We start from the raw sequence: 12,600 nt of genomic DNA, 5'->3' as shown, positions 1-12,600 counted from the left end.
GGTAAGGAGGCATTGCACAAAGAAAAGGTGTGTCCATTTTCCAGGATACAAAATGATGAACGGGTCAATTATAAAACAATGTTTCCTTCTTTAGAAACAAAAACTGGACAGAAAGTCAGGCAGAAAAGAGAAATGGCTGCAAAACCCAAAACTCCAGACCAGATGAGAAGGCAACAGAAGCAACAAAGAAGAGGTGTGAGAATAAGCAAAGCCCATGAAATCTGGCCTCCTTTCCAGGAGGATAAATGGGAAGCTGAGTGTTGTGTGAAGTTCAGCCCTGTGAGTTACTCAGACTGACCTGCTCAGTGGCTTAATTGCACCTGTGCACACAAATGACATCAGCTGTCTCAGGAGAGAGGTGAGGGTGAGTGGGGCAGCCTGCTTGGGCTAGCTGGTCACCATCAGGCAGCAAGGAACAGAGAAACACTGTGAAGGGGTGGGAATTAGGAAATGTGGCAGTCTGAATCATGATTGGTACCACTGCAGGGCTATTTTCCAAAGCCTTTACTTTTTATGGCTATGACAGAAAACCCTTTACATGGAATAGGTGATAATACTAGGAAATTATGCCAAAATGGTATTTAGCTTTTTTGATGAGGTTAGATCTGGAGACAAGCACTGCTGCCACAAGTGGCACTGTCCAGCTTTCTGCAGAGCACTGCCTATCTTCTTTGAAACACCATTTTCAGAAAATGCAGCCTGTGCTACCAGAACTGTTCAGTTGGAGAGAGATTATTTCCAATTCTTTTCTTTGCATATGAAGTGAGTGTGAGTGGTCAGAGTCAAGCCCTAGTTTAACGAAAGATAAATGAGAATTCAATAGTCATGTTTCCTCTAGGATGAAAACCTAGACTTTCTAAATATGGCTGCTTAAATTTAAATCATCTGAGCTTTAAGTTGCAGAGCTTAGCAAGATGATAGTAGGAAAATATTATTCACTAAGATCAGTTGATCTGTAAATGTTTTCTGAGTGTTCAGAAAATGTGTAGGTCCATGTAGCAGCTGGTGAGTAGTACTATTTCTCTCATCTGAATCCCTGCAGATGCTAGGGTAAGGAATGTTTATCTAAGAAGCTGCTCCCTGTCTCAGAAGCGCCTGGTCAGACTTTGTGAGGCCCTGAGAAAGAAGCAGGAACAGACAGTGTCACACTGGAGACATCACTTTGTGAGGAGGGGCTTTCCTTTTCTGCCTCCCTACAGCACATGAGGGGAACACCCAGAAGAACTGCCAAGCTGCCATGGAGAATTAAATACTTGATCTGGTGTGCTAGGTTCAGAATGATATAGGTCTGGGAATAAGATGCTTAGTGCATTCTTGGGATAGCTCTGATTAAAAAATTAAACACCTCTAAAAATTAACTTAGATTTTGTAAAGAACAAGGTAATTGAAGTAGATCTTTGTATGGGATCCAAATAATTATCATGTTGAGCAAAACCATGCCTGAAGTTGAGCTATTGAGTACAGAGTTGTGAGGTGAGAGTCAAGATGGAATGCTATGTGTCCAAGTGCATTGTTGGTGTGCTTTTCCAGTGCTTTCCACGTGCTTTTCCAATATTGCCTCATTCAGTCATTAAACTTGAAGTTAAGGAAGAGGAGAAACAATTAACAGGTGGGTGCATAAAGGGGCCCTGAAATTTTGGTCCTACTTGCAGGCATCCTGAGACGAATCTTTGCAAGCTGCTTGCATCTGTGTACAGGGAAGAAATGGTCTCACAGCAGCAGACAATGGAGAAGTAATAAAAAAATTAAATTAGATAAAATTAGTTTAAATAATGAGAAAGAATATAGAGGAAATGATCTCAGAGGCAGGTGCCCTTTTGAGAAAGTAGCTTTATTAGATTTTGATTTAATTTATTAAAGCTAGGCTGATGGTGTCCTTTTTTAATGCTGTGTGGAACGTTATCTTTTACTCCTGTTGATGGACAACGACAAAAAGCAGTGCATTTAGAACTGAGTGTGGCTGGAGGGAGAAACTGAAAGTTTTGTTCTGTTTTTCATCTTCTCTCCATATTTTAGCCGTATTTGTCAGTTGATGCCTGATAAACAGGCTTACCTCAAAAAAGCCATGAAGTCTTACAATTTTATGATTCCTTGTGGCAGCTAACTTGGAAATAACACAATGACACTTAGATTTGCTGCCAAAATAGTGAAAAAAAAGAATAAATTATAATTGAGTAGTTATTTTAGTTAAAGTTAAAGGTTTAATTAAAGGTTAAAGGTTTTCTGGTCTAACATGTTTTCAGTTGTCTAATACTTTTTAAACTTCCTGCCTCTTTCAAATGAAATCCAAAGAGATATTATGGGTTCTTTCTATGCTTAGATCAAGGATGACCTAAACATTTTTTTATTAAACCATATTTCTTGTTCTTACTTCCTTACAAAGCATGTTTTAAGAAGGGCCCTCATTCCTAAACTAAACTCCTTCCATTTTCAAATGGCAATAAGCCTATACCAGATCTGGGCACACTGCAGCAGGACTCTGCCTGGTTTTTTGTCCTTGGTCTCTCATCAGTCCTAATGCAATTTCATTTCTTTTTAATAAAGGATTTATGAAGATACTTGTAAATGAAGCAAACTCAAATTTTCCCATATATGTAGTGCTTTCTACATTGTTCTATGACTCCATGAGAGTTTGTCAGTGGTGTAGAGATGAGTATAAACCAGAGTAGGAAACTATTGAATCAACCTGTGCTGACTATTCACTTTCCTCTGTGTCATTCCAATACATTCCAGGGCTGGTAAGATCCTAAATGTCTAGATATCTAGGCAAGTCTATGGTCTTTTTCTCAGAAGATGCTTCCCCAGCCTCCATCTCTGCTGACTGGAAAGTCTGGAAAATGTTCTTTCTTATCCAGATTCAGGCAGTCCTGAGATGGGATTCAGAATGCACAAGGAATACCTATATATATATAAAAAATGGGACCCTAGGTTATTTATTAAAAAGCACAACTATTTTCTGCTTTGCCTGGTTTTCCACATCAGTATTTTCATCCTTGCCATCTGTCACTTAAATTGGATTCTTTCTAAAACTCCATTGAAACCTAATATGTGTTGAAGGTGGGATTAATAAATATAATCAGTAATCTATTCACTCTTAAATGACTTATACTAGCCTTATCTTGCCACCATTCAATGTGAAAATGAGCCTTTGTGGAAGAACTAATAGCAGAATTTTTGCAGCTGCTGCAACATCCGAACATATTTTATTATTTGTTAAGCTGATTTCTGTGTTTCTTGATTTTGCTGGTCTAGATGTGACTTCAGATGCATAAATGGGGTTAAGCAAATGGCTTTAATTCTGTTTTTTAATGCTTTGTTGCTTTATCTTTTAAATGAAAGTCAATGAACTGCTGCCACTGAGCAGTACATTTTTTTCCTTTAAAAGACGGTAGCAGAGTGGCTCAGATGTCTCTACAGAAGACGATGAGACCATTATTCTTAGCCAACTTCTGCTCTTAACTTGTATCCCTAATAAGGAATAACAACTCCAGTAATTTGAGAGTGATTCCAGATTATTAAGGATGCATATGGGAAATAAACTTGGGCTTTGTTTTCCAACAATGCTCACATTTTATCAAACCTCATTTTGAGGTACCTTTTCCTATGGTTCTGTGATACAAGGCACAGCGTAGTCATTTAGTGTAACATAAATGCAAGATCTAAGAGGTGCAGTAGATACATTGTCAGTCTCTCTTGTAATTTATTATTTACAATATGTTCTCATTCATTTGCAGTACAAAAGTACATCACTATGTGTTTTAATTTATTAAAGAGAAGACACCTCTAAGGCCCATGCTTCAAGTACAAAGTAAAGCTTTTAAGCAAATTTTTCGTGATTTCTGTGCAAACTCTGTGCAGTACAAGCAGCTACTCAAAAAAAAAAAAAAAAAAAAAAAAAAAAAAAAAAAAAAAAAAAAAAAAGTTAATGTAGCTGACAAGCTGGTGAGTTGCCCAGATCAGACCTGAAACTAATAGTATGGTTGGGAAAAACATATGAAAAACATGTAAATAACTCAAAGGAAATATTTTTTCTGTGGGAAAAAAAAATTAAAAAGTTATTTAGAAAGATGCCCTAGATTAACAGCTTTTTCAGCACAAACATCTACTAAATACTGACATGAAGAGAAAGACATGAAGAAAGAAGTTATGTGTGTTTTATTTGGCACCTTCCATTCTAAGGTAAGATTTGGTTTATTTTGCCTTCATCATTTTTATTGGAAGTTTTGGTTTTTTTTTTTTTTAAATTTTGGAATAGCAAAATTAAATTCATTCTAGACCCTTTTCTTTTTCCATAAAATATATATTGCCAAAAAAAAAAAAAAAGGACTTGAGACATAATTTTCATCTATAGATAGACCTTGCTACTTTGTTCTTGCAGAAAATGAAATGTTAGAGTGAATTCTTTCCAGATTAAAACCTTTCATATACTAGTGAGACAAGTGAGAATGACTGACTGTAAATCAGGATAGCAAATGCCTTTGGAAAAACCTTGCTTTCCATTACTCTGTGGTCACCAATTTACACCATTTCTGTAGCCACTTATACCTAAACATAAATAAAGAATAAATGTATCATAATGACGAATCCAAGGTCTGGTCTTACCCAATAATTTACAACTCTCTCTATATGTGACAGCACAAGGAGAAAAGCAAGAGGGGTCTTGAATTCTGTGTGATGCAAATCTCCAACTTCAACAGTAACAGTACTGAGAAAAAATCTGGAAATGACAAGTGTCAAAGAGGGACCATCACTGAAATCAATCAGCAGACTGTATTGCCAGAATCTGTAGGAGAAAAAAAAAAAAAAAACCCAAAAAAAAACCCAAAAAACCAACAAAAAAACAAGTAGAGAAAAGCAAAAATGCTAACTGGAAAATGTTGACCAGAAGAACAAGGAATAATAATCATAGGACCTGCTTTCCTTTCTCACTGAAGAAGCTGTGCTAACATTTTCAAGCTGGATACTCACGTCAACATTGCCACACAGCAATCTACATAAATGTCCCAATTTTCAGATTTGATGTACGGCTGCAGCTTTTCTTGGCTCCAGAAAGTACGAATTCTCAGCACCTCAGAAGATCAAGCTGTTTATGTGGGAGGTGATCATAGTAGAAAGTGAAACTGATGTGGTTTAACTTGCACGTGCAGAAACCAGCATGTCCCCACGGAGGGTATTTTTCAGGAGTCAGTGTCTGTCTGCCTATTATTTCATTCATTTGATTGCTAGTATGATAATTTTTGAAATTAGCCCAGCTTGTTTTCCTTCTGTTCACTGGCATATCACCTATATGTAACAAAGGATTGGATTCAACTTGCAGATTAAGGCTTTTAAACATAATCTCTATTATGGAAAGCTAGTCAGTAGGGTCAGGGAAATCAATAGTGGTTTTCAGCAGATGCAGTGCAAAGCAGACCTGGTGTCTGTCTTGAGGGGAGCAGCAAAATGCTAAACTACAGTCTACTCTAAATTCTTGACAATCCATTCAGTGTGCTGAGGAAATCTCATTGACTACCTTGGGAACAGAGACGGCTGTCTCATATATAGATGTATATAGACTATGTGCAAATACATGCAGACCTCTTACATTTAGGTATTTTAAACTGGGAGCTGAAATCCACTCACTATCACTACCATCAGTCATAAAAGTTTTATTTCAGTCTTGAATAGTCTCTTTATACAACCATTGTAGAATAAATGCATTCCTAGATGTTAAAAAAAAAACTCTCATTAAAACTGTCCCTACCAATGATCATATGTTAACGTGCTCTCAAAACTAGAACATATAGAAAAATTACACAGTAGAAAGCACAGCTTTGGAGCTAAAGAATGGATAGTTTTCCTGTTGTAGTCTTTACCAAGAAAAGAGTTGTCTTTATTTATGCAGGAAGAAAATGCAAAAGTGGGTCGGCTGTGGGGAGAGATTTCCAAATCTTAGCTGTGTCACAGTGGTACAGCAAAATTGTCTGTCAAGGTACTCAAGCTAAATCTGAATTAGTTCTGTCTTGGGTAAGCCTTGGATCCTTTTATGGTAAAGGAAAAAAAAAAAAAAAGAAAAAAGAGAATAAGTGTCTTTATTCCTCTTGTCCTCTTCAGCTCTGGAAATGATTAGCGATAATAAAAATCTGGCATGTAGAGAGTTCTCACTGAAAAAAATCCAAATGACAGCTCTTGACACTGTCTCTGCTTACTAAGCTCTTGAATTCTTTTATCTGCTTTGTGGGGTTTTTTTTGGTCTTATTTACCTGGGCAATTCACAAATTTTCATGTCATGACATCAGACATATACATAACACAGAAGAAAGAAAAAGCTCCAGTCAATGCCTGGCCCATGTGTGCTTTGCTATACTGGACTGTTGTGACAGGTAATGGCAATTACAGGTCATAGAAATTAGATTATCACTCTCTTTATCCTGAAGAGAGCCCCTTACTTCCAGCTCTATAACTTTGGACACTGGTTAATTTTGCAGGTAGGCTGGATTCAGTTCTCTGCATAATCAGTAGAAGATACTCAGGTAGGATTTCCCCTCTTATCTCTCATGGCTGTCTCTAAATTTTCATTGAGATAATTTTCTATGTCAGGCAACTATATAGGTGAGTTGACTTCTCTCTCCAGCTATTTCTTACTTATCTATTTGAAGGGTACTCTTTGTCTTATGACATTTTGATATCACTGTCTGAGTTTGATGCACTGCATAATCAAGTTAAGCCTGGAAAATAATTTGTTCTAAAGAAAGACACAGGTACTTGATTAAGATTATGAATGGTTTGGATTCTATTCCTTTAGGGGACTCTGATTTCCTCTTGCGGATGATGATTATTGTTTCAGACAATATGTGTTGATAAGAAAACACTGCAGATTAAAACACTTCAGGAAAAAGTCCTCTGTGTCCAGCAGGTAGATGTTTGCAAATTCCCCTAAATTTGCTTTGATGGCAAACAGATTTTTTCTGTTCTTTGGTGACCCATTCCCATTGACAGAGTGCTGCATTGTCTTCAGACTTCACCACACTTTGTTTAAATAGCCTGGCAGCCCACCACACCACCTTTCATGCCCACCACTTTAATTGGCATAGCTGCTCCCTTAGGGTGCCCTACTAAATGGTGCCAAGGCAAAAATCTGCAAACTTGTTCAAGCTTGTCACAGCTGTACTTCTCTCTATCTCTGCAGGAACCATGTCTCTGCTTTCTGTACCAACACTCTCATTCAGATTGGCATATGCTTTATATTTCCTAGATCATGAAGGTCAAGGTATCATGCTATCCTTATGTTCTCATCAGTGTGTGCTGTCTACCTGTTCTAAGGATCTTTCAGAGACTTTGCTGCTTCTACTGCTCAGGTCAGTGAAAAAACCACTGAAGTATCCTCTTCTTTCCCAAACAGTTTGATTTCTTCACATCTTTCAAATACAATAAACTGAGACACAAAAACTCTGCTGAAGTAGAATTATTTTCTTCCGCTTAACCACTTAAAGCATTTTGCTGTCCTTCACTGACACCATTTTTAATTTGGCCACAGAACTGTAGCATAAATACTTTGCCCTTTAGGAACTGTAAGTTTCACTAGTCAGTCTTCATAGCAATTACACATATCTGAAATTAAATCAAGCAACTACAGATACCAGACCATTGTAGCACCTAAACAACTTAGACTAAGCTACTTTAAGTCTTTCCTCTGTCCCAAAACCTGCAATATTTGCTTAGTTCCACAATTAACTGCTTCTTCAATGCCATTGTCCTTAAGTCAGTGTGACATTTCTTGCAGTATATTTATCTTAACTGTACCTGCTTCCTCAATGTTTTTATATTTCTCAAATTACTATCCTCTGCCCTCTACTACATGCTGCTGCACTTTTCAAAATTCCTGTTATTGAAGGAAAAGAGGCTCAATCTGCCTTTGAAAGCAGTGCCTCGACCAGGTTTGTTTAAAAATTAATTCCTTCTGCTCTATTACCCATAGCCGTATTTTATTTGAATGACCACAACGATCTCAGATTTCCTACAGTTTATGATCTCTGCAATGACAGATTTGTGTTTCCACAGAGCAAAACACTGAGGAATTAGCCTTGCAATCTAAACAGAGATGCTGCCCAGTCTCCTGGCATAACCAGAGGCATCTACAGCTGCTTGTATATCATGGAGTAGCCAGGGCTCTGTTGGTCTGTTGAGGAGCCTCTGTGCTAAAGCCATTTGGAGATGGTATCAGAACAGCACCCAGCAGCACAGCCAAGGCACTTCTGCAGACTGAAAAGCTCAATCAGCAAATCCCTCACCACTTTCTAGCCCCTGCCCAGTGCCCTAAAGGCAGTCACTGCCATGTGAGTGCTGCAGGTTAGACAGAGGCAAGTATGGCGACCACAACCTGCTTGGGCAAGTTTGCTTCGTGTTGGATGGGAGGAATTTTAATGGGCTTCCTGAAGACAAATCCTACATGCCAACCTACATGGCATCATACACTACCCTGTTTGCTGACTCTGCACTCTGCCAGGCCGCCTGCATTTAGCCTCTCCCTTGGGGGAAGCAGGGGTGGTACACATCCAAGTGGGCTGATACGTGTTTATGGCCACTGGACCTTACATTTGGTAGGGAATATGTTCATGCAGTTAAGGCATGCAGGAGCATTTCCATTCCTTTGAACATTGCTCAAGTGTTTTACAGACTAATGAATAGATTACATTTTGTGTAATGTGGGACAATATCTGAGCTGTCTCAATCCGGCTGCTACTTCCAATTTAGGTCTTTTATTCTTCCCTGCAAAAACAGATCTAGTCTAGGCACAGTTTTTATGTTTTACCAGACCCAGCATGCCAGAGTCCTGACCCTTGAATAAAACTCCTTTTTCACGTTGTTACATAAAAATCAACAAATTGCTCAGTAAAGCAAACTTGGCACCTCCTTGTAAAGCCTCTCACGGAGCTTCTAGTCCAAAACAGGGTAACAGGCCAGGGCTTCTGATCTGGATTTTTGACCATTTCATGTATCACTAGATATACATCATACTCATATCCCATCCACCACCCATTTAATGTCTCATAAAATCTTACTATTCTCTATGGAAACAGTAGGATTCCTTCCACAATTGGTTCTGCTGAACCTCGGGACCTTAGGCCTCTACTGAGGAGGCAGCTCCAGGATTTTTCTCCCATTCACTTAGCTCATTCTTTCCCACACAAGCAATGCTGTCATGAGCTGTAGGAGACAGTTAGGTAATTGAGCACAGCACTCATGCTCATGAAAATATCCACTTGCTTTAGTAAATGGAAATAATCCCAGGCCTTTCGTGTATGTTCAGCTTTACCCAAGCTACTCAACCAGGCATCACCTCTACAGGGCACCAGTGCATCACCAGTTTAGGGCACTGTTCACCTGAGCTGCCACAAGAACTCCCTGCAGCTCTTTCACCACAGTGGAAAAACAGGAAAATCCTGATATTTGGTAACTTCTTTTTGTATATATGGAACACTGGATTTGGCCAACATTTGCTTGTAAGAGTATGGTCTGTTCCCCATTTTCTCTCTTCCTTTCTCAGATAAGAAATGTCATCCTTATAGTCCTGCAGAAATTGGTACTGGGCTGGAACTGGTGGTTCAGCATGTCCAAATTTGTTCAAACTTATGCTCTTCATTGACTCAGGGCAAGTGCACCTGTATGCTGAATCAAGGGAGACTGACAACCTCTCCTTATTCCCTTTTCCAATAGGAACATGGCGACATTTCCAAAAAGGCTCAGTACCTTTATCTCTCTTGCTCTTGGTATTTGGGGACTTCTTTCTGATGTTTTCTCTGTGGAATAGTCAAAAAACTCTATTATGAAATATGATGGTTTCATTCTCCCTTTCTCCTCCAGACACTGTCCCGGCATAGAAGAGATGAAGGTGTTCAGAACTAGCTGTCTCCAAGGGATATCAAGAATCTACAGGTATAAACATTTAGTCTGGAGTACAGCTTGTGGGCAAGAAGCCTAAACTGAACTCTGTGTGTGTCTGTGTATGAGCTGAGTATCTAAGCCCTCGTGCAATCAATAAGGATATAGAAGCTCCATAAAATAGCTTACCCATAGGTAGCAATCATTGTCCTTTTGAGATTTTCTAGGATGCACTGTGGGGTCTCCACCTGCAGCTCCGTAAGGGCCTTGGTCTCCCATAGATCCAGAATCAGATCTTCCATGCCTGAATTTGCAAAATATCCTAGGACATCTCAGATGGCTCCAGATGTCTAAGTTATTTTGGTTTGTGGTTTTTTTGTGGGTTTTTGTTTTGGCTTTTTTTTTAATTTTCTTTTTTTTTTTTTTTTTTTTTTTTTTTTTTTTTTTTTTTTTTTTTTTTAGTTATCTTTTTTTTTTTTACATTAGGTCAACTCTTTTTTCAAAAGGCTAATCTTTCCATGACTTTCACTTTACATAAAGAGGAATCCTGAATAAATTCGTGCTTTTGCTCAGGTATTTCTTTGCAGGCCTGCCATGCTTTGGGGACCTTTTCAAGGGCATAAAGTTATCAGACAGGCAAGGTGTGTATTTGTTGTCTCAATTAAGATAGGAAATTTCTGCTTCTGTATAATTCTCATAAACCTTAAACCATGTTACCACCATCAGAACCAGCCCCCTTGGGTTCCATAGCCACAGTTTCTGACAACTGAACGATGATGAGATGCTATGGAGAAGTTTTACTCTCATTTAGAAAGTAGGCAGTTACATGCTAGCCTGAGGGACATATACACCAATTACTTGGGTGGGAAGCTGGTAAATAACCTTTTGTTTTCTACAGATCGCAGGCTGCGCCCAGCTACATATTGTTGGCTCCTGAGGTCAAGAGAAGACAGATGCAGACCTCAGATATTTTGGGAATACTCTAGATCAGTTTTATGTTTGTGGAGAGTTGTGACATATGAGCTACCATGAATAGCGCAAGGGCTGCTGTGAACTCCCAGCCAGCTGGCTGCAAGGTGGCTGAGCCAGCTTGTCTTCCCAGTAGCCTGTGGAACATCCACATGCTGGGCAGGACAGTGTGACAGCTCAACAGGCAGCACAGCCAAGGTGACAGAGCAAGAGACCAAGCCACTTCTTTGCAAAAAGCAGTATCACTCTGTTACCTTTGCATCACTCTAATTTTTCTTACATTTAATATATCGAGCTTTGCTTCTTTTTATTTCTACAAACTTGGGTGCTCAGAGGTAGGAACTCTCATAAGTTCTGCAAACTCCATGGGCTACTTCTCTACAATATAGCACTTCATTGCTATGTGCAGTTCTTCATCTTTGTAAAATATGGTAATGATACTTAAATATAATGTACATGAGGACCTAGTAACCAAGCATCTCATCTATATGTATAAATCCAGAATCTTATTGAAATTAAAACTATCAAAAAAGTTTTCTTTCCTGGTGGGTTTTTCTGGTGCACTGACCAAATGTTTACTATAAGCATTTCTCAGTGTCAATAAGCAACATATCCAGGCAAGGCAGCAAAAGCACACACACAAACTTCTGCATTTTTTGTATTTTAGTCTTACACTTCCTTGAGCAATGAAAACTTCCATGGGTTCAGGAAAAAACGCCAACATCTAACCACATCTGAAGGAATGTGAATATTATTAGAGATTCTATATATGAAAACAGTGTCCTGGAACTTCCAGTTTGTATTCTGATACTGGAAAAAAAAAGAATGGTCAAAGAGCAAACGTTTCTTCAAAGAGGTAAAGATGATAGTGAAGATATAGATTACTTTGGCAATGAAGGAGAGAGGGAGATGGAGGAGAGGAAGAGGGAGAAGGAAAGGGAGAGGGAGCTGTTTACTGCCTTGTGTTCTCTCACCTGCTTTCTCCTTCCACCCTCTTCTTAGCAGCTCATTTTTTTACTACCTCATAGTATTTTCCCTCATTTGTTCATGATCTCTGTCCTATCTCCCAACATCTTCCAGTATCCAAACAGTCGACAGAGCTTCTAAAGGGGAGAGGAAGAACACGGGCATCACTTCCAGCTCTTCCAGTGCCACTACTGCCATGCGTGGGTGCAACCGCTCTGGGCTCGGCCGGTGCATCCCTCTGGAGGGCTGGTGACAGGGCAGCGCTCCCTGGGTGGGCCTGTGGAGAGCAGGGACTGGCGCTGCTCAGGAGCCGCTCCGTCTGCCCATGGCCGTGTTGTCAACTCGGATGTGCAGCAGGTGCTTCGTGTTAGCAGTGCCTCTCTGGGGATTTGTGGTACTCGGGAACCCCAGTCCCGGCCCAGGACTCCCCGCTCATGGCATCATCACACCATGAGACATACGGTGCTTGCCTCTGCTGGGGCAACCCCCAAATCTCAGCAGAACGCTCTCTAGGTCTGATGCCAGCAGGTTACCAAAAAAAACCACCCCTCTCGGGCTGATTTATTCAGTTCGCGACTGCGTTGGTCATTCCTGACCGTTGAGACACGGCACGGCCGAGACGGGCAAGCGCCACACTCGGGGGAGGGACAGGTTTCAGGGGCTAGGGCACTTCGGGTGAGGGGGACAGGGCTGCGCGCTCGGCGGCCGGCCCCGGGGCAGCCCACCCGCGCTGTCCGCGGGCGGTGCCGGGCCGGGCCGGGCCGGGCCGCACGTGGCTACGTGACGGCGATCGGGGCCGGCGGG

Source organism: Pyrgilauda ruficollis, unplaced genomic scaffold (genome assembly GCF_017590135.1).
Source record: "Pyrgilauda ruficollis isolate IOZ18807 unplaced genomic scaffold, ASM1759013v1 scaffold44, whole genome shotgun sequence".
Lineage (NCBI taxonomy): Eukaryota > Metazoa > Chordata > Aves > Passeriformes > Passeridae > Pyrgilauda > Pyrgilauda ruficollis.
The sequence above is the reverse complement of the archived record's forward strand: the minus strand, read 5'-3'. Positions refer to the sequence as shown.